We start from the raw sequence: 24,339 nt of genomic DNA, 5'->3' as shown, positions 1-24,339 counted from the left end.
TATGGGAACAGCCACACAACTCTCCCTCCCAGATAAGCACAACAAAGAGACACAGAAGCAGTCCAAGCCTCTGATAAACTCTCCCACCCTAAATCCTTAAAAACTCTTAGTCTGTAAGAGAGTGGGCTCTGATCTAACTTGGTCAGAAGCCCCTCTCAGGTTTGTTTCCTCTAAAATAAACCTGTCCTTGACTGTTGAGACACCTGCTGTGTTTCTTTCCTCTTTCTTCAATTCTTACAATGATCATATAATATTTGTTTTTAATTCTGTTTATGTGGTGTATCACACTTATTGACTTGCATATGTTAAACCATCCCTGAATCCCTAGTATGAAGCCCAGTTGATCATGGTGGATTATCTTTTTGATATGTTGTTGGATTTGGTTAGCTAGTATTTTGTTAAGGAGTTTTAGCATCAATGTTCATCAAGGATATCAGTCTATAGTTTTTGTTTTTTTTTTTGGTTATATCTTTTCCTGGTTTTGTTATTAAGGTGATACTGGCTTCATAGAATGAATTAGGGAGGGTCCCTTCTTTCTCTATCTTGTGGAATAGTGCCAAAAGGATTGGTATCAATTCTTCTTTGAATGTCTGGTAGAATTCTGCTGTGAATCCATTGGGTCCTGGATTTTTTTTTTTTTTTTTTTTTTTTTTTTTTTTGTAGGCAAGGTTGCCCACTCTCACCACTCCTCTTCAATATAGTACTGGAAGTCCTAGCCAGAGAAATCAGAAGAGAAATAAATAAACAGCATCCAAATCAGTAAACAGGAAATGAAACTGTCACTGTTTGCTGACGATATGGTTGTTTACCTTGAAAACCCAAAGGACTCCTCCAGAAAGCTCCTAGAACTGATAATTCAGCAAAGTTTCCAGATACAAGATCAGTGTACACAAATCAGTAGCTCTTCTATACATCAACAATGACTAAGTAGAGAATCAAATCAAGAACTCAACTCCTTTTACAATAGCTGCCAAAAAAATAATAATAAAGTTAAGAATACACCTAACCAAGGAGTCGAAAGACCTCTACAAAGCACTGCTGAAAGAAATCAGAGAGAACACAAACAAATGGAAACACATCACATGCTCATGGATGGGTAGAATCAATATTGTGAAAATGACCATACTGCCAAAAGCAATCTACAAATTCAATGCAATCTTCATCAAAATACCACTATCATTCATCACAGAATTAGAAAAAACAATTCTAAAATTTATATGGAACCAAAAAAGAGCCAACATGGCCAAAGCAAGACTAAGCAAAAAGAACAAATCTGGAGGCATCACACTACCTGATATCAAACTATACTGTAAGGCTATAGTCACCAAAACAGTGTGGTACTGGCATAAAAATAGGCACAATGGAACAGAATAGAGAATCTAGAAATAAATCCAAATACTTACAGCCAACTGATGTTTGACAAAGCAAACAAAAATTTAAAGTGGGGAAAGGATATCCTTTTCAACAAATGGTGCTAGGATAATTGGCTAGCCACATGTAGGAGAATGGAACTGGAGCCTCATCTCTCACCTTATATAAAAATCAACTCAAGATGGATTAAGCATTTAAACCTAAGACTTGAAACTATAAAAATTCTAGAAGATAACTTTGGAAAAACTCTTCTAGACATTAGCTTAGGCAATGATTTCATGACCAAGAACACAAAAGCAAATGCAATAAAAACAAAGATAAAAACCTGGAACCAAATTAAACTAAAGAGCTTTTGCATGGCAAAAGGAACAATCAGCAGAGTAAACAGATAACCCACAGAGTGGGAGAAAATCTTCACAATCTATGCATCTGACAAAGGACTAACATCCAGAATCTACAATGAACTCAAACAAATCAGTAAGAAAAAAACAAACAATCCCATCAAAAAGTGGGCTAAAGATGTGAATAGAAAATTCTCAAAAGAAGATATACAAATGACCAGCAAACATATGAAAAAATGCTCAACATCACTAATGATCAGGGAAATGCGAATCAAAACCACAATGTGATAACCACCTTACTCCTGCAAGAATGGCCATAATAAAAAAAAATCAAAAAAACAGTAGATGTTGGCATGGATGCAGTGAACAGGGAACACTTCTACTCTGTTGGTGGGAATGTGAACTAGTACAGCTGCTATGGAAAACAGTGTGGAGATTCCTTAACTAACTAAAAGTAGAACTACAATTTGATCCAGCAATCCCACTACTGGGTATCTACCCAGAATAAAAGAAGTCATTATTAGAAAAAGATACTTGCACACGCATGTTTATAGCAGCACAATTCACAATAGCAAAATCTTGGAACCCACCCAAATGGCCATCAATCAACCAGTGGATAAAGAAACTGTGATTGATAGATAGATAGATAGATAGATAGATATGATGGAATACTTTGCAGCCATGAAGAGGAATGAATTAACAGCATTTGCAGTGACCTTGATGAGATTGGAGATTATTACTCTAAGTGAAGTAACTCAGGAATGGAAAACCAAACATCATATGTTCTCACTGATATGTGGGAGCTAAGCTATGAGGACACAAAGGCATAAGAATGATACAATGAACTTTGGGGACTTGGGGGGAAGAGTGGAAGAGGGGTAAGGGATAGAAGACTACAAATATGGTGCAGTGTATGCTGCTTGGGTGATGGGTGCATCAAAATCTCACAAATCACCATTAAAGATCTTTCTCATCTAACCAAATACCACCTGTATCCCAATAACTTATGGAAAAATAAAAACAACAACAACAACAAATATATTCAATCTCTTCCAGAATCTCTAACTGGATGGGACACGCCTCAATTTATTTTATAAAGTTAACATTACTTTGATACCAAACCCAGTAAAGGATGGTACAAAAAAGAAAACTAAATAACAATATTTATTGTAAATATAGATACAAAATCTTTATACAAACACTAGAAAATAGAATTCGCCAATATATAAAAATAATTTTACAACATGACAAATGGGAATTCTAGGAATGCAAGACTGGCTCTATATTTAAAATTTAATCAATATAATACACCATATTAATAAGCTAAAAAAGAATATTACATGATTATATCAATTAACATTTTAAAAATTGACACAATTTACATGTGTCAAATTTATATGGTATTAGAATATACATGTTCAAATCTATGTGGTATTAACAGACACATATATGGACATATAGAACAATGAAACAGAATCAGAACTCAATAGCAAACTCCCAAATATACTCAACTGATTTTTGACAAACATGCAAGAACAGTTCAATGGGAGAAAGATAGTTCTTTCAACAGGCGGTGATGGAGAAATTGAACATCCATAAGTGAGAAAAAGAAAAGGAAGATGAAAACATTGATTTAAGTCATACACCTTATACAAACATTAACTCAAACCAGACCACAGATATTTTTAAATGTAAAGCCACGAAACTTACAAAAAACTAGAAACTATCTTTTGGATAAAAGGGGCAAAGAATTCTTGGACTTGACCCCAAAAGTGCAATTCATAAAGAATAAACTGATAAATTTGATATCAGGAAAATAAAAATTTGCTCTGCCCATGATCCTAGTAAGAATATGAAAAGACAAGATACAGAATGGCAGAAACTATTTGCAAACCAAACATCCACACTGGTTAACAAAAGACTAATATATAGACTATATAAAGTACCCTTTAAAGTCTCTAAACAGAACAATCTAATTAGAAAATGGCCCCAAAACATCAAGAGAAAATTCACTAAATAGGCTAAATAATTGAACATAAGCACATGGAGCTGTTCTCAATATTATTAGCCATCAGAGAAATGAGAATTATCATGACAATAAAATATCACTATATGCCTATTGGAATGACTAAAATAATTTTAACAACACTAAATGGTGGTGAGGATTTGGTGAAATTGAATCCCTCGTTTAATTGGGAATGTAAAATAGTACAACCATTCTAAAAAAGAGTTTGGCCATTTACGGCTGGGTGCGGTGGCTCACGCCTGTAATCCCAGCACTTTGGGAAGCCAAGTCAGGTGACCTCACCTGAGGTCAGGAGTCCAAGACCAGCCTGACCAACATGGTGAAACCTCGTCTCTACTAAAAAGACAAAAAATTAGCCAGGCATGGTGGTGGGCACCTGTAATCTCAGCTACTCTGGAGGCTGAGGCAGGAGAATCACTTGAACCCTGGAGGGGGAGGTTGCAGTGAACCAAGATTGCACCATTGCAGTCCAGCCTGGGCGACAAGAGCAAAACTCCATCTCACAAACACACACACACACACACACAGAAAAAAAAAAGAGAGAGAGAGAGTTTGACAGTTTGTAAAATAAGTTGAACATGAAACTATCATACTAAGTGCCTAGTATCCCTAATAGTCACCAAGAGGGCACCAGCATGAGATGTCTTTCTTGGCTTCTCACCTGATCCCAGTGGAGGATGGTCCACCTTCCTGCTCTTTACAAGCAGAGCTAATAATTTTGCCAAATAGAGAAAAATCTCTTCCACCATTTTATTGTGTAGTTTTTCATTGTGCTAAGAAGTGGTATTGTCTTGTCCTGTAAACTTACAGTAATTTCAGGGTTCCTTTTGACCATTATTATGGTTTTTAATCTGTCAAACATCTACTGCCACCCTAATAAATTCTAATAAGATTTCAATGGCTTTCTGCTGCATAATCACCTGAGTTATATATTATACTGCTCTCAGAATGCTGCTTTCTTTTTTCTTTGACCATTTCTAGTGGCTTTTCCCTTAGGTTGCCCTTCATCATCCATTTCTATATAAGCATGTATGAACAGCCCTCCCCACATGACCAGGCAGGTAAACTCTCAGGATGAACATGCCTTTGCTTCCAGCTGAGACTGCCTTCTACAAAGAGACCAAACCACAGATGATTACCACTAAAAACTGAAAAACTAAGCTTGTGCCTTTATAATACACTATTGAATTTTATTCTAGTAAGACATGAGGAGTTTCCATTTTCTTCTGAAAAAATAAAAACAAGAGTGGATGGCAGCAGCATTCATTACTTAGTAATCATATCCAAGACTACCTACTAGAAATTAGAATTGCCATCCTAGAGTTGTTCAAAGGATATTAATAAATTGTGTTAATTACAAGGATATCAAGAAACACCAAGTAAGAAATTGCCTACCAGATTAAAATTTCCATTATTTCAATTATATGAAGCTATTGCACATATGAATTCAATGAACCTTGTAACACATATAAATTATGTTCTGGCTATGGAGAATACCATCACAGTGTCTTTTGTTGGTAGAGTAAATAGCATCCCATTCATTAATAAAGACTCCCAATGTAAATGCTAAAGGCTATTGGAGTAAATTCACAGACAGCGCTTATCAACTGTATACTGGTCTGCTAGGTCAGATCCTCTTTTGCCTTCTACCTCTCTGTTATGTGTCAATGTCAAACACTATCTTTGTAAAGAAAAGGAACTTCCTTCTGCTTTCCTTCCTAATTTCAAGTAATAATTAGATAATGATTAGTTGAACTGGGAAAAACTATTCGATCCTTTAGTTACTTTTTATTTCTCTAATATCAGCCCTCTTGCTTTCTTATAATAAAATACATGGATGGGTAATTTCAGCCCTGTTGTTGTGAAGACCAGCTTTCTGAGAATTTATGTGAGAATTTAATGAATCTTTTCAATGATTCAGTGTATTTCTGCATGTGTGAGTCATGCTTTTATTTTCCCTAAATCGATTTAATCATTTAAGGTCATTTTCTTTGTTTTATGGTAATATGCCATATGAAAATATAACTTCTCACTGTTTCATGTATTTTTTTATAATTAATAGAGTGTGTTAATATCCTTTTGATAGGTTCAAGATGGCAAGGATAATACATGATAATGGTGAAGAATTGTTACAGTAACAAACATGTTTTGTTTTTTTTTGTTTTTTTTTGAGACAGAGTCTCACTCTGTCACCCAATTGGAGTGCAATGGCATGATCTCGGCTCACTGCAAACTCTGCCTCCAGGTTCAGGTGATTCTCCTGCCTCAGACTCCAGAGTAGTTGGGATTACAGGTGTCCAATAACATGCCTGGCTAATTTTTGTATTAGCAGTAGAGACGAGGTTTCACTATGTTGACCAGGCTGGTCTTGAACTCCTGACCTCAGGTGATCCACCTACCTTGGCCTCCCAAAGTGCTAGAGTTACAGGCATGAGCCACCGTGCCCAGCCCAAACATGTATTAAAAAGAAAAGTACTATGTAATCTTACTCACTTTTCAGAGAATACCACTTTAGCTGTTTTGTTACAATCAAGCCAATATTTTATTTCTTTCACCTCAATACCTTTGTTTATGACGTTCCATCTACCTAAAATTACCACCATCAACATTGTTGTAGCCCATCCAAGACCTACCGGTTTTGATTCTCTTGTGTGGGGCCCAGAAGTCCTTACATTAACAGGCTCTCCAGGTGATTCTTGTGCACACTAACATTTGAAAAGTCGTGCTTTTATGGCACTTTGTATCATTGACTGGTTTGGGAAATATTTATCGAGTGTTCTCCAAGAAGCTCTTCTGAATCATCAGATTTGAATTTCTCCTGAGAAAGTACACTATCTAGCAGAGATGACAACTCATACAAATAACACTACTAAATGCTTTAAGTGGATATTTTAATAAGAAATTTAGACAAAGCAGAATAGATAATTACATGATACACAAAATATTTCCAACTAAAATGCATATTAAAACGTTATAGAGGATTGGGATCGATTAGGACTTTGATAGATGAACGGGCTGTGGAACTACTGATGTAGGAAAAGGAAATGGCCGGTGATATGAAGACAGAAAACACAAAAATGTAAGGTGGGATCATTTGGCGAAGGTAGAGAATGGCAAGTGGTTGAATCTGGGTGAAGCATGTCTGCAAATTCTTATGGTTGAAAATAGAATTTAAAGAGAAGTTTGGGCTATGCCAGAGAGAGCTTTGAAAGAAAGTCCAGCACCTGAATATTCTAAGTTAGTTTTCTGTGTTTTCAACTTAATCTCAGAAAAAAAAAAAAAATGCTCTCAATGGACACACCTTGAAAGTTCCTCAAAGGCTTGCCGTCTTTCTATCTGCAGTGCCTGCACAGTTCCTAGCACTCTAGAGAGGCTCAGTATACATTGTTGACTGAATACGCAAATCTTTTATGTTTAGCTTCCAAATAAACTAACAGTAAACAGAAACTTTTAACTTGGTATTTGACTTCATACATTTGTTTGAAAAATTAAAACTCCCAAGAGAAGTCAATATGGTCCATTGCATCCAATTAGTAGGCATGGGATAGCAAAATAATGGGGTTTTGTCTAAATACTGAATTATTCTTTTGATTTATAAAAGTGTAGCTGTAATGACATACTTTTTGATAAACAAGAAAAATGTAACCATATGCTTTACATTTTTTTATAAGGCTAATACTGTATTCTACCTCACCTATTGTGGGGAATAGGCTGTTACAATTTTGGTTGAATTCTGAAACTTTGGAACAAAAGAGAAGATTGTAAGCTTTTCTAGGCCCGAGACCACATATATTTATCTCTCTGTCTCTCATAGTATCTTGCACATAATAGGCAATCAATAAATATTGTCTAATTGAATAAACCCCCAGGGAAGAGCTTGAGACAGCCCAGATTTTAGGAGGTTTTAAAGATATTATAAAATGATAATAATTATGATAAAAATTAAAATTTCTGGATTGAAAGGGATACCTTTGCAGTAGTAGATGGGGTGAGGATTTTTATTACTATGCAGGAAAAAATGCAGTCAGTTGTGCTGGGAAGTCAGAAGGTCAGCAGAATGACCCACTCACATCTACAAGCATAATTTTATTGTTGCTCTGGGATTTGGACATCAAATGGAGACAGTAATAAAGCCTCATTTTGTGAGCACAGTATCTCCATCTTCAATGAGCTAGAGTAAGTGCAGTAATGCTCCCTTCCTTCTCAGGAAGAGGTCAGGTTACATCTAAGGCTTCAAGACAGAAAGCTAACAAGGACAGACCTGTTTTCTTCTTCTTCTTTCTCTCTTTTTCTGCAACTGTGGCTCAGCAGTATAGAAAAGTTGTGGCTTTATTAACCCTGTATGAGTCTCCAGGGAGAATTTCTTTTCTTAGAGCTTCTAGAAGAAATGAAAATAAAAGTAATGACAGTCTCACCCGCTTTTTTGTTGTGAAAATTAAATAATGAGTAGCCACCTCAGCCTGTCAAGTTGCTAACAGGCAAATCTGTTCTCTACAATGGGGCTGGAATTTCATAGTCTTAAAAAGGAAATTATGGTTTTGGGGTAAAATGAACAAGTTCTTCCATGCACTTCCTTTTTTATTTTTTATCTTTTCTCTTCCAAAAATGATTGACAGCTCTATTAAATATCCCCTTGACTAAACACAATGACAAATGTTTTATCAACAGAGATTGCTTATACAAGAAGACATTAAACCTTTGTCTACTAGGTTCTGCTGTCAGTTTGAATGAGGAAGGTAGCTGGCTTGTTAGAATCCAAGTCCCTTCCTCCTTTCTGTAGTCCCATTTCATATGGTGGGGCTAGCAAACTTTAGACTCTCGGATCTTTTCTTGGGGACTTTGAAGCAAGCATGAAGGGTAAAAACTGTCAGTTTGAATTGTTTGTAGGCTATAATTTGAAACAGTGTGTCCTTTTAATGATTTGAAAACCATTTACAATGTAGTGGCATATGAGAACACTTTGAACTTACTAGAATTGAAACCTGCCCTTTTCCCAATAATGTTCCCTATTACAATTTCCATATATAAAAGCCTATTTAATTCCCTATTATATGTCAAGGAGAATGCTAATAAACCATATAGTTTATTTTCTACTCTCCCACTTTCTTTATCTCTCTGTCTCATTTCCAGGATATCTTTTAAATACCTTTAAATATCATCTTTAATTAACTATCACCTCTTTACCACTCCTTTCCCCCAAACAACTACCACCACCCAGAATATAAGTTCCAAGAGAGCAGAGATTTTGTCTGATTTGTTCACAGACAACTGCCTCCTCAGTGCATAGGACTGGACCCAATCCTTATTTCTTATAATAAGTGAAAGTATATTGCACAAATTATTCCTATGTTATTAGTGTGAAAGGAAAATACCCTGGGCCTCCAAAATTACTAAGCTAAAGGGAAAATTCAAGCTGGGGACTGGTCAAGGCAAATTGCCTCCCATTCTATTCAAAGTCATCCCTTTACTCACTGAGATAGATGCATATTCTTATTGCCTCCTTTGGAAAGGCTTATCAAAAACTCGAAAAATGCAACCATTTGTTTCTCACCTACCTGTGACCTGGGTGTCCCCTCTCTGTTTCAAGTTGTCCCTGCCTTTCTGGATGGAACCAATTTATGTGTTACATATATTGATTGATGTCTCATGTCACCCTAAAATGTATAAAACCAAGCTGTGTCCCAACCACCTTTGGCACATGTCATCAGGACTTGCTGGGGCTGTGTCAGGGATGCGCATCCTCAACCTTGGCAAAATAAACTTTCTAAATTAACTGAGATCTGTCTCAAATTTTCAGAGTTCACATTAATAAGAAGCATGTAGGCTACACCTTCATGAAGTCCCACAACCACAGGGGCTGAACTGCATTCTGTGCCTGATGTGGGTTGCATCAATCTGGAAGAGAAAAGTATTCCTTTTTGTGATAGTCACAAAGATACCCTACTTCCTAGCAGCCCCTATGCTGGAGACTCTCTGAGCTGAAGTGATTAGCTCAGTTTTCTAGCACTACAAACATTGGGCCAATGGAGCAAAACAAGTTCTGTCTGCCTCCAGTGATGCTCCTTCCATTATATTAAAATCTAAGCGTTTGCTTTTGTGTCAATGACTTGTACTCAATTCAGAGGTGTATAGTTGTGAAGATTATGGCAGTTCTGTTTGAGAAACAAATCAAAGCTATTAATTCTCCATACATACACACACACAAACACATAGATAATTATGTATACAATTTTTAAGCATTCACAAGAGAACCTGAAGCAAAGATGAAGAATTCTCGCCTTTGTATAGCCATTGCTGTTGCCGGTTTGGGGCCAGTATGGACATTACATTAGAGTAGCTCCTTTTTCTGATACATAGATATGCTTTATATGTAATGTAGAATCTGCAAACACACGTATTTTTCTCACCAGCTGCAGAAGTGTTGCAAGTCAGTGTTCTAGAGTTCTAGCACTCCCTTGTCCACTGATCAGGTTCCAGTACTGCTTCCCTCCCAAGATGAGCATGAAGTGCACTCGTCAATTATATTCATCAGCACATTGCCAGTTTTTAGGAGTCCCTCCTTTTGACTAAGAAGGCATGGATAGCCATGATGTCAGCATTCTGACAGTTGGTCCCAAATATAGATAAACAGTGTCGTTCATTAATTATAAAATGGAGATTATGCACTGGGTTCTTAGCTTTAAATCTCAGTAGAATTTTTTAGTATTTGTAAATAAAATCTGTTCATGAGTTGTATCATCTCTTAGAATTGAACTTTATATTTTTATACCTAGGAATCTAAATTAATACAATTGTAACAAACTTTTAAAAATTAGAAAACATTTATAAGCAGGGCTTGAGATCCTAAGAACTGATGTACTAATCTAATAATTGGTCAGGAGTACCTCTAACCAAGGAGCTTATTTTTGACCTAGAAGAAAATTAAGGATGTTTTCTATAGAACCTCATAGTTCTACTACCATTGAGAAATATGCTTTAAGTGGGAAGGATGTCACTAAGAAAATCTTTACTGCCAAAGGACAAAATTACAAGTTTACTTATCGATGCAATTGGCCTTTATTCACAGTTCATGAATTGGGGCAGTCTCTGTTCCACAAAATTGAATGAGAGCACCCACTTTACAATGGCAGAACTGTGGATTTTGTTAAGGTGGAAACAAGAAAACAGAACAATAGAAAAAAACTGATTAACTGATTGCTTAACATCAGGTTTGCTCAGGTTACTTTCTTTGTAAGGGTTAGAGTGGAGTGGACATCCTATTACACTGACTCAGTAGAATCCTCTATTTTTAGGGAAAGAAAATCCTCTGGAATCTTCTATTTTTAGGAAAAGAAAAAGTTCTGTTTTCGGATCTATCTGCTTCCTTCAAGTTTCAGTTTGATTTTGTGGCATATGGCCTGAGTGACTTCACTTTGGTTTGGTCTGGTCTGTTAAGGTCTATTGCAGGAGCTCAGTCCAAAACAATGGTCTTCCGCAATTTTTATTTAACATTACTTAACAATTCAGTGGAGATCTACCAGTTGAATTTTATGTAATGTCGTTGTGAAACTGTTTTTTTTTAAATGTAAAAAGAGAAGTACAGAAAGATTTTCTTGCATAACAAATTTGTGTTAGATTCAAGATAAAGTATTACTTTCACCGTGGCATTTCCTGGGTAGCTTCATTATACCCAGATGCAAAGACTGTGTCCTGGACAATAGTTACTTAATTTGCTTACATCTTGAATGGCTCATGGATTTTTCACCTCGTATTTAAATTTCCGAAAAGCAAAGTTGTAATGTGATACATAAATGAAATGAGAATACGATATTTAGCAAGGTGTGTTCTTCTTACAACTGTAATGATAATATGTCTTCGCTCATTTGTTATATAAATCTTGATTGCATTTCCACTCTGAATATTGACACAGTGACTTGTATTTCAATGCATTCTTAAGCATTTAAAAAAAGGCAATTTAAAAACAAAAATCTGTTTTTGGTTCTTGAATAAAAAGCACCATAATTGTAATTAGGGACAACAGCTGATTTGGTTTTCTTATTAAAGTGATAGATAAATACTGTAACTAAATTGCTGGCTCTTAAATGAAGTATAATAATCACTGTCAGCAGAAGAGGTTCTCTTATAGATATGAATACATTCTGCCCCATAAAACCAAAAATTAATTTTGCTTCTATCACTTTCTTAATTATTTATTATACAGAGCATATTAAAGCCATGCTCTATGAGATAAGAGTTTAACATTGCTTGCATTCTTTGGCCCCAAAGAATTCTCCTTTTCTACCAATGCATAATAACTCAGATAACAGAAAGTCAATTAATTAGAATATTAAGGAGAAGCCTAGGAGTTAATTGATTGAGAATGGCTGTTAGTTAGTCCCTGTACTTGGGTGGTGAGCAGCATGTAGCATCTAGAATTATTCTTGGTGGTTTTTTTTTTTTTTTTTGACAGGGGTATCACTCTGTTGCCCAGGCTGGAGTGCAGTGGTGCAATCTTGGCTCAGCACAACTTCCGCCTCCTGGGTTCAAGAGGTTCTCCTGCCTCAGCCTCCCAAGTAGCTGGGATTACAGGCACATGCCACCACATCCAGCTAATTTTTGTGTTTTTAGTAGAACGGGTTTTCACCATGTTGGCCAGGCTGGCTTATTCTTTGTTAATGTGCTGATTTTGTTTACTTTCTAATATGTAAAGTGGTAACTTCCTATATAAAGATGAAATAACCATAAGAACAATCTCCTCTGTTTTTAGTGTAATTCCTCACTAATTTAAAAGTGATATCCAAAAATGTAGTGCAATCACTGGTATGTAGACACTGTACCACAAAGTGCTTTGCATGCCTTGATTCTGATTGAGACCCCTTTTCCTATAACGGGCCTTTGGGAATATCATGGGGTCATTGATTTTCAGTTTGCTTTTACAGCAAAATTCCTCATGCTCACAAAGAGGGAATTGCGTTCTGTGCCCTTTGGTAATCTGATTTTTTTGTGTTTGGATTTGAAGGCAGGGGAATACATTGGAATGTACTTAGTTTCAATCAATATTTACTGCTTATTCAACATGATAAGGTAAGGGTTGGTCACAATTAAGCTGTAGGATGCTAGAATCTTCCCAAATTCTGATATATGAGCAACTGAAGGAAAAATGAGTAAAGGTATAATTAACCCCACATCTTAGAGTTTCTTGGTGGAGATCAAATGGGAACTAAGAAAACATCTGTGGTGTCATTGACTTTGCTTTCTCCAATGCCTACATTCTCTATACCTACATATATGCAGTCACAGCTTTCTGGGCAATGTGTAGCATACACATCATTCCAGATAGCAGACAACCTCAACAAAGAAATATAGCTGCAGAGAATAAATTTTGAACACTCCTGCAGCTGAAAAGATATTTATCACAGCGATACTCTGTTAGAGCACTGGAGATTCAAGTCAGATACACTCTGCTTATTTGCATCCCAGAAGGCAGAGCCCACTCAGAGCCTCCCAGCCCACAGCTGTTTCAGAGGCCTACTTTTCTGTTTCTGAGTGCAGAGGTGGGGCCATCTGCACTGCTTGAGGTTTTCTTGTGGGCACCTTCAGTACTCTGCTTCAGGATTTTTAATTAACTGAAAGCTAGCTAAAGGAATGCTCAGTTATTGAAACTAGACAGTAGGAAAAACAAAATCAAAGAAAATGCACATTTTAAAATTATTACTGGATGACTCCTGTTGTGCAATGATACCCTAGATACAGGCCCAATATTTTGAATCAGCCACTATAAGAACAACATCAATTGCATAAGGACAAAAACATTCGTTCTGTATTAAGAATCCGCATGTTCTCACTCATAGGTGGGAACTGAACAATGAGAACACATGGACACAGGAAGGGGAACATCACACACCGGGGCCTGTTGTGGGGTGGGGGGAGGGGGGAGGGATAGCATTAGGAGATATACCTAATGTTAAATGATGAGTTAATGGGTGCAGCACACCAACATGGCACATGTATACCTATGTAACTAACCTGCACGTTGTGTACATGTACCCTAAAACTTAAAGTGTAATAATAAAAAAAAAGAATGGGAGCAAATCATTATGTTTATAAAAAGTAGACCAATCATTGTGCTATAGGGTCTTATTCATAAAACATGTGTTTGATAATTTAAGGTAAAATGCTTTCACTATAATACAGTGCCCTGGAAAGTGGAATGCACCACATAGTTTACTTTTGATTTTGCTATAGATGTTTTTTCTAAGTAGTTCAATTAAAATAACTTTATCCACTTATGATTTAAGTTCATGTAAGTACAAATCCATGGATAGAATGGCATAATACAAACCTACATCTATATCCAAGCATCTTAGAAAGTATTTCACAATTCTGTTTCTTAATGAATTTGCCAGCTCTCCACTCTGCTCTGTGATCCACCTTCAGAATATTCTCTCCCTGTTCTCTCTCCCTGCACTTCTTAGTCTTCCTGCTTGTCTGGGATTTTGATGGTGGTCTTATGGATGAAACATCTGTTGTTTAAGTTTTCTTTCAACAGTAATAAGAGCTATTCAAAGGAGAGTTTGGATAAATATCTAATAAATAAGTTGAAGTATAATATTTATTTCTTATTAATCACAATGTTTTAATAATACAAATACTATTAATCACAACCTCTATCTTTTTCAGACTTCCTCCGTGAGTAAAATTGAAAAAATCTCTATGCCTAGTCTTATATTACCTCTGAGGTAGCCAAGGTGCATTTTCCTTCCATTCTAAAATAAAACAGAGAGAGAGAAGGAAAAGAAAGAAGGAAGGAAGTAAAGGTGGGAGGGAGGGAGGGAGGAAAGAAGGAAGGAAGGAAGGAAGAAAAGAAGGAAGGAAGTTAGGGTGGGAGGGAGGGAGAGAGGGAGGAACATCCGGAGGGAGGGACATCAGGAGGGAGAGAAAAATGGAGAATTACTGTCAGATTTACTTTGTGTAAATAATCCACAATGTTGATAAGGAAAGATTTCATTAAAACATAGGATTTGGAGTCCAAAAATTTGAATCAGTAGCCTTGGCTCATATATGTGCCTAGAATTGAGCAGTATATACTGAACTTAGTAATCAACTATATCACTATTTTTTCATAGATTTTTTTTTCTTGAACTGCAACTTCAAACCTGTATGATAACCTTACCTTTCAAAAGATTTATTAGGTACTTTCGTTTGCATTTAATGTTGTTCTCTAACACTTACCATCACCTTTACCACTAAAACCACTTCCCCTATGACTACTATAGGTCTCATTTGCATCACTAATGAGGTGAGTCTACCAGCAATCAGCATTGAAAATGTTGGCGATGTTCCCGTCTCCCACTGCCACCTACATGACATTGCTGCAATCCTTGCTTTATAGTACTACTTGAGTATATACATTATTGCCTATTTCCACTGCCCTCAGCCCAATGCATGAACCTCATCCCTCATGAAAATAGAAATTATAATATTATAATAGTTTTCCACAATGTGTTTATATCTCCAGTTTCTTCTGGGCATATAATAGCCAATGTGTTTTCATTTCTAAGATTTTTTTTTTTTTTAACTTGTGGCCTTCCCATACCCTAGTATGCATAGGCTAGTGGATGATTTTCCTTCTCCTACTCTACAGATATATGTCACAGCTAGAAAAAAGGAGAATGAAAGTAATTGTTTTGTTTTATTTTTCCAAAACAGACTGTAGAAATTAATGGCAGAAACAATATAATTTTTAAAATTTTGATTTATCAATTTCAGAAGAAAGCCTACCTTCTCCCTTCAAAATGATTAATATTCTATGGCCTGGGAGAAGGGCATGTTGAAGAAAGGGGGATGAATGATACAGGTTAGTGTGGGGCCTGGATGAAAGGCCAGGAATGTATGCTGTGAGGTAGACATCACATTTTAATTTATTTGCCAAGTGGATACCAATTATTTAAGCATCATTTATTAATGAATCCATGCTTTTCTCAGTAAACTTTAACACTAGTTTGGCAGCTTTATAAATGAATTTTCCATATAGTTATGGCTCTTTCAAGGGCTCTTATTCTATAGGTTTGGCTTAAGTGTTAATCTCATGCTCCATTAATACTTTGTGCTCTTTGATAAGACAAGGCTTTCTACCTGGTTAATTTTCTTAACAATTCTTTGTTCCTTGCTCTCTGCTATAAATTATAGAGTGAATTTGTTGATTTTATGAAAACAAGCAAACATAAGGATCAATTTAGATTGACTGATATAACATTAAAATGTATAGATTCTTCTGGGAGCATATTATATCTATTTATTTAAATTTTCTTTCATTTTTATTAATAAAGTGTTATACTTTTGTCCATTTCAGTCTTGCATCTTAGATTTATTTCTGGAACTTTGTATATTTTATTCAAATTCACATTATTAAATTAAAAGCCTTAAAATTATATTTTCTAGCTATTTATTCTATTGAATGTGCAATAGCTTTTTGTGTGTATATATACATATATTTCATATCATGTAACTTTGCTGAACTTTTACTAGTTATCATATTTGATCTGCAGATTCCAATGTTTGCCATTATGATTATTCACAAATATTCCAGTCACTGGGACCATCTGGAGGGCTGCATTTTCTCACTCATTTGAAGTTAGTCTTATTCCTGACTTGCTTTGGTCAGTGAAATAAATGTGAGTGGAAATTACACTTGTCACTTCTGGGTGGAAAAATGTAATTGCTGGTGATCAATTTTAATTTTCATTCTCACTCTCAAGATAATGGTGAAATCATGTGTCTCAATTGGGCCACCATCATCTGTGGTCCTTGAGAGAATTCAGTAAGGAATTCCTTATTCACTTTTGTTAGAATGTAGTGTGAACAGAAGATAGGTTTTTACTATTTTAAATTTCTGGAATTTAATGTGTCTTCGTCATCACAGGATAATGTAACCCATTTAAACTAATACCATTCAGCTGAAATTTTACATACACAATTGTGACTAAAGGGAAATATCAATTTAATGTCTTCCTTTTCTATAGTCATATTTCTATTGATTTTTCTTGCCATAAAGCAACAGCCAAGTCCTCTAATATGTTAGTAACTAAGTGAGGGTATAAGAAGTGTGTTTGTCATACTTCTAATTATAAAGAAAACACTTTACCTTTTAGTATGAGGTTTTCCTTGGGCAATTTTGTAGATACCTCTTATCAGATGAGAACTTTTCCTCTTTCACCTCAAATTTGCTAAAAAGGAGTTTAGGATTTTTAAAAAATCATCAGTTGGGTTGTTGAATTCTATCAAATGCCTTTTCTATATCTACTGACTTGAAGAATAATTTTTCTCTATTAATCCTTTAATGTGGTAAATTATATTATTTTATTTTTTAATATTAAATCAAATTTATATTTATCAGCTTAACTCAACTTTAGCATCTTTTAAAATGTACTGCCAGTTTCCATTCATTAACATTTTCCTTATAATTTTGACATTTATGTTTCTGATCAAGATTGGACTGTAATTTTTTTTCCTTTCTTTTTCTTGAAAGGTTCAGGTATCAAGATTGAAAAAGGTTCAGGTATCAAGATTGATAATGGAAAGTATTCCCTCTTTGTCTAATTCTGCAGAAGTATATTGATTGAGTTATGTGTTCCATGTTTATGTAATTTATAAATGAATAAATATTTACATATTGGGGAGTATACTTAATTTTTTAATGATGAATAGATGTCGAAACAGTTTGGGGATTATATAGATATATGATCCATATATATGGTGTGTGTATATATATCATCTATATGGTGTGTGTGCATATAATCTATAATATGATGTATATGTATATAATCTATAATATGATGTGTATGTATATGATCTATAAATATGGTGTGTATGTATATGATCTATAAATATGGTGTATGTATATATAGATCTATAATATGGTGTGTATGCCTATGATCTATAAATATGGTGTTTGTATATATAATCTATAAATATGATGTGTATGTATATGATCTATAAATATGGTGTGTGTGTATATTATCTATAAATATGGTGTATATATATGATCTATATGTATGATGTATATGTATGTGATCTATAAATATGGTGTGTATGTATATGATCTATATATGGTGTGTGTATATACAATATCTATAAATGATATGTATATATATCATCTATATATAGTGTGTATATAGATAATAATATATATGGTGTGTATATAGATGATCTATATATGTTATACACATGATCTATATGTGTTATATAAGATCTATAGATGTTATATATGATCTACACATGATATAAATATGATCTATATATGGAATTTATGGACTCTATATATATGGTATAGATTCTCTAGTTTCTAATTGAGGCTCTGTAGAGTTCAAACTTAGGCCCTTGTTGCAAATCTTGAGCCTAAGAAAAAATGCTGCTCTTGATTTTTATTAGCTATATTTCTTCTTTTTTCATAAATTTATAAAATTTATATTTTAAATTCATAACAGAACTTTTATGGTCTGTGTTAAATCTTATCCTTTTCCCTATAAATTATTTTAGGCTCAAAATGGTTGAGTTAGTTCTCTAAGGTCATATGAACAAGGATTCATCCTGTAAATTCTGTCGTTTTAGAAATTATTTCTGGTTCCTCTATCCACTTTCCAAGGGCAAGAAGGCATCCCACCCCAGCACTGTTACAACACACTAAATTAAACTCATCCCCACTCACAATACATGACCACCTCAGAAAACATATAATATTTATTAAAGTTTGTTGTTTATGTGTGTAGAATATACAAGTCATGTTCTACACACAGAATAAATAGTTGTGGATTAGATCCACTATTGAATGAGTATCTTCCATTAGATTGTGTACTTCCTGAAGACAGATTTAACACACAAAAAGATACTCAATAAATGAATATTAAATTTAGAAATGCATGGAATAAGCCAGTTTAAAACAAACCCAGTGATTTTTTTCCTGCTCTATTTTGCTACTTTGTAGACAACATAAATTTGTAAAAATAGATATATTAAACAATTTGTAATGTTTTTCTGAAATGAAACTAATTATGCAGAAGAAATTAATTTAAAAAATTCCTAAGGAGACTTTTCTCTGAAAATAGCCTGTTTTAAAGCACTGCCTTAGGGATTGCAACACTAAATGCTCACAATAAAATGCAGGACAATGTAGCATCTGTGTATTTCTCACAGAATCAAAAGAGTCACCTTATTGTATGTGTGTGTGTATGGATGGATAGATAAATAATTTAAAGAATTTTCAAAATATAATCAAAAGTGACATGTGGTTCCATAGTTAGGGACCATGAGATATGCAAAAAACAAAAGTTTATTTTTTCTTTAATTTAGCATTAATAAATTAAGAACACAACCAAACATATTATATTTTAAAGTTAAGCCTTTAAGTAATTAGAGATTATAATATACTTTTTGAAATTTATCTATCCATGCATTTTCGGAATTCCTATTATGTTGTAAGGATTCAAATGTAATTGAGATGGCACTCCAAAATTTGTTAATTCGCACTTTACAGAAGACACTAATGCCAACAAATTTCCTGTATCTGGTTGTGATCCTTCCACTTATCACCAAGTTATTAGTCAAATCATGTAGAGATTTTCTAGGGAAGTGGGAGCATTATGTGTCCAGACTCAGTGTCAGAAGAACCCTTGGCAAGTTGGAGACAAAATATGATGCAGTGATATTTGAACTTCTTTGTATTCTAAGTTGAGGAGTTTATATTTTATTCAAGAAGTGATAGAAGTGGCAAGAATAATATCAATTTATATTGTTAATTATATGATTTTAGTAGAGCATATAGTTAAGAGAGGCAGTATTGGGCAATGGATAAGAACGTGAACTCTTCAATCAGATTTCATGATACATACTCAATTCAAATACTTATACACTCCATCACCCTGAGCAAGTTTCACGTCTCAATTTCCTCATCTCCAAACAAGGACAACTACTCCCTTTGTTGGTTTTGGAGACTGGATGAGTTAACATATGTATAGGATTTACAATGCCGGACATTTTGAAGCAATGTATGATTGTTAGCTTTATCATTACTATTTTACTATTTTTGTTGTTACTACTGAAGGCATAATATTTAAATTGAATTAACAGTAAGCTGCAGAGTTGTGGAGGAGTAAATGGAGAAGCAAAATTTTATCTTAAGAAAAAATTGCTTGGAAAACTAAGCAGATATGTTCATTATATTAACTCCTTGTCTTTTTTTTCCCAGGTCATCAAATTGGTTCCAGACATAACTCTTCTTAAAGAAAAATGTTGGAAAAAATGTGACTGGAATAGGAAGTCTGGAATTTGGGTTATTAATATTTGGAATAAACAAAAAATATGACATTACAGTACCAACTTCTCCTGAGAAGTTCTTTTATTTCCTCTTATCAAAGAGATGTGAGAATTATATTATAAGAGGAGAATATTATTGAAGGAAGATTATTTGGAAAATTCGCATAGTAAAATATTTGTGAAAGGCTCTCTCTCTGTTTCTCAGGCAGCTTTGGTCTTAATTAGTATGCAACTCCCTTGCGATGACAGGCACCACATTCCTTCGAAGAGTCCAAAAAGAGTTGCTGTCAAATCTTACATCATACGTCATTGTTGGTGGTGAGAGCATCATGGGCTAAATCGTTCTAAGTATGCAAAACAACCAGATTCCTTTTCTGTAAGATCATTCCACAGCACTGTGGAACATGGACTAGAATTAGTAGACATTGAGACAGAGTAATCCAGATAAGATGTACAATTGTCTAAGGCAGGAGGTGGTAAAGTTATGGATCATATCAGTAGAGAGGAAGAAACACCTGAGGAGAGTCCATGTGCTGGGTTGTTGACTACATGTGAAAGATAAAGGAAGTATACTGCATAGATGTTGACAGTGTTATTTTTTCTTGAGAGTTCAGAGGTTGGGGGTGTTACCTGGGTTAAGAATATTAGATGAGTATTTGACATTTTAAGTTTATGTTGTCTGCAGCTGGAACTATTTATATTTAACTGGAAATACATTAGAGTTTCAGAAAATAAATAGTGTATGGAAGTTTCATAAACTTGGAGCCAAATGTATAAATGGATCAAACTGTCCAGAGAAAAAACTCACAGAATGACAAAAGAAAGAGGGGAAGAATGATAGCAACCTGGAAAACTTCAATGTTCAAAGGGAAGATGAAAAAGGTAATGAGAAAAACAGTAATGCAGATCTTCCACTAATTCCATCTTCCTTCATCCTTCCCTTATATACTGGTGCTCACAGAGTTCCATGCTCAATTCACTGTTCTTTGACATGTACACCTACCTCTTAAGCTCAGAGGCAAATGACCAACAGCCTACTAGACATTTCCACTTTAATACTTCACAGGCAATATAAACCTCCAGTTTCTTAAAAGGAGCTCATCACTTTACCCTATTAAATCAGATATGCCTTTTATGTCTTCTCTTTTAGTAAAGGGCACCAGCATTCACCCAGAGGCTCAAGTCTAAACAAAGCTCTGGATCTTTCTAGGAGATTTTCACTTGCTCATTTTTCACCTCTAATTAGGTTCACTGCATCCTGGAAATTTTAAACCTATTAGAAGATTCAAATCCAACCTTCCTCATAATTACCACAATCACTTTCTCTTGAGTTAGGCCTTCGTATTTTGTTAACCTGGTTGCTGAATGACTTCTTAGTTGATTGTTCTCCAGCTTCACCTCCCTCTCCTTGCTCCTGTGATTGATCTGTAAATAAAGATTTGTTTGTATTATTGCCCTGCATGAAACTCAGTAACAAATTCTCATTGATACAATTCAAATTCTTTGGAATTGATCATAATAATGTTTTAAGATTTGGGCCTTGGCTGCCTATTGAGCTTCATCTAAATATGAAATCCCTAATTTATACCATGCTGGCTTGGATTTCAGATTGATCTGGTGTAACCAACCATGTATATGTCTTTGATTACTTGAAATGTCTAAATCAGTGGTCAGTGAACTGCAAATTTTAGCCTGCAGGCCAAATCCAGGCTGCCACTGGCTTCCATAAATAAGAATTTTTTTTTTTGTAATACAGCCACAGCCTCTTCATTTACATATTATCTGTGACTGCTTTCACACTATATGGCAAATTGAAAAATTGTGATAGACACCATTTGGCCCCCAAATCCTATGATAATTACTTTCTGGCCCTGTACTGAAATTGCATCCCTACCTCTTGTCTAAATCAATGCTATAAATACTAGAGAAACTTGATCCATAACAGGATTTTAGAAGGCAGGAAATGTTGTTTTTATAGGGTGCTACTCCTCAACTTTATAAAGTCCATTAAAAAAATTCAAGACAAAAATCCAAGTCCAAGGAAAAAAATGCTTTAATTGGTATTTATTAAAGGCATACACTTACTCTGTTGAGCTCCATAGTGGAGAATTTTCAGTGAAACGATGTAACAGAGACATTGTGCACCACATTACCTTCTTAAAAGCATCACAGTCTACAGAATCTGACTAAGGTGCACATTATTCTGTTGTGACCCACCCACACAGCTTTAGAAATATCAGGCAAATCAGAAACATACGTATCGATTTTCATTTGGGAGTTTTCTACTCTGATTAATTAAAGAAGTGCAGAGCACTAAATTATGCTATCCTCACAAGGTACTTATTTGTTGATTCATTAAGCAAATATTTACGGGTGGCTGCTGTGTGTGAATCAGGCACTGTTCTGGACTGATTCTGAATGAATCAGGCCCTAAATCTAGCAGCCTTTAAGAAGTTAGTATTAAATATCTCCTGCTATGCTGTGCCTCTTGGGGAGAGCTCAGATGGCTCAGAAATTAGTTGAGAAATTTAAAAATACCTTTTGCTAAAATCTACTAGCCCACATATTCTATAAATTAAAAGTCTATTTGTTTCTTACTTTTAAATTACAAATATACCTTTGAAAGAATTAAGATTAAAATTGAATCACAACCTAGAGAGTTTTGATTCAATCAAGCAATTATATCTCAGCTAGTCACTTGGAAATACTAGTGATTTCACAATGCCAGTGTGAAGATTAGCCACATAAAATAAACTCAAGGAAGCATAAAAGAACTAAACAGAAATGTATAAAGAGTATAATACCTAAAATTCATTTTAAAAACAAAAAGATGAGGTACATCTGAGGAATGAATTAGCAAGCTATAAGATCAGATTTGAAAAATAAATTTACCCTCAATAAAAAAGGAAAAAATAAAGAAATAGCAAAACATAGCTAAGATATAAAGAAGCTATAAATAATAATGCTGGCATGCAGCTGGTTCTAGAAAGAGAGAAAAATAAAAGGAACAAACACTTGAGTAAATAATGGAGATACATTTTCTATAATTTAAAAAAAGATGATATACCACAATTTGAAAGTGCATAGGAAGTGCCAACGAGGAGAGACACTTAGACATAATAATGAGATATACTAATACTGTAGACACCAAGAAAATTTCTGAAGTTTAGAGACATTATAGATCATATTCAAAGGCAAAGATATTTTTTAAGATTATGCTACATGTAACATGTAACATAGTCTTCAAAGTGTTGAAGGACCCTAAATGGTTACTTAAAAATACTGTTATATTAAATTAGTCTCAGTCACGCAAGTCCTCAGAAATTTTTGTCTACATCACTGACAAAGGATTAGTATAAAAATGCATAAAATCTCTAACAAATAAAAAACCCAATAACCTAATTTTAAAATAAGTGACAAAAATAAATATTTTATAGGGAAGAGCACATTAAGCAGAAAACAAACAAGATATGCCCAATATCACTTTTAATCAGGGAATTGCAAATCAATATTTCAATAAGAGAGCATTATAAGGCTATGCAATTAGAAAAAATAGATAAAATTAAAAAATTTAACAATGTTAACAGGATGTAAAATTACATAGTTTATTATACATAGTTTCTAGGGATATAAATTTGTGCAACCACTTTGGATGATAATTTTAATTGATCTCTTATGTTTGACAATTTGCACATCCATAGACACAGAAATTTCATGTTGAAGTAAATACCAAAGAGAAAAACTTGCACATGTGCGAAAAGAGATGTGTACAGGAATGTTCTCAGAATCACTGTTCACAATACTAACAGCTTAGAAACAACACAAGCATTCCTAAATGGGAGAGTCAAAGAGTGATGTGGTAGTTTTCTATTGCTGCTGCTACAAATTACTACAGACTTTGTGAGTTGAAACAATACAGATTTATTATTTTACTGTTCTAGGGGTTCAGAAGTCTGAGATAGTATCACTGTGTTAAAATCAAGGTATCAGCAGGGCTGTGTTTTCAGAGATAAATCCTTTTTTAATTTTTTTGCTTTTTCAGCTTCTAGAAGTTTTCTATATTTTTTGATTCATTGCTCCCTTCCATATTAAAAGCCAGCAATGCCTAGTAGATTCTTTCTCACATAGAATTACTCTGAAATGCTTCCTCTAGCCTCCCTCTTCCACTTGAAAGAATGCTTATGATTACATAGGGCTCATCCTGATAATCCAGGGTAATGTCCATATCTACCCCCACCAATTCCATATACAACCTTAATTCTCCTTTGCCATGTAATTTAACCCATTCCCACATTCTGAGTATTAAGACCA

This window comes from Pongo pygmaeus, chromosome 17, assembly GCF_028885625.2.
Source record: "Pongo pygmaeus isolate AG05252 chromosome 17, NHGRI_mPonPyg2-v2.0_pri, whole genome shotgun sequence".
In the NCBI taxonomy this organism is placed as follows: domain Eukaryota; kingdom Metazoa; phylum Chordata; class Mammalia; order Primates; family Hominidae; genus Pongo; species Pongo pygmaeus.
The sequence above is the reverse complement of the archived record's forward strand: the minus strand, read 5'-3'. Positions refer to the sequence as shown.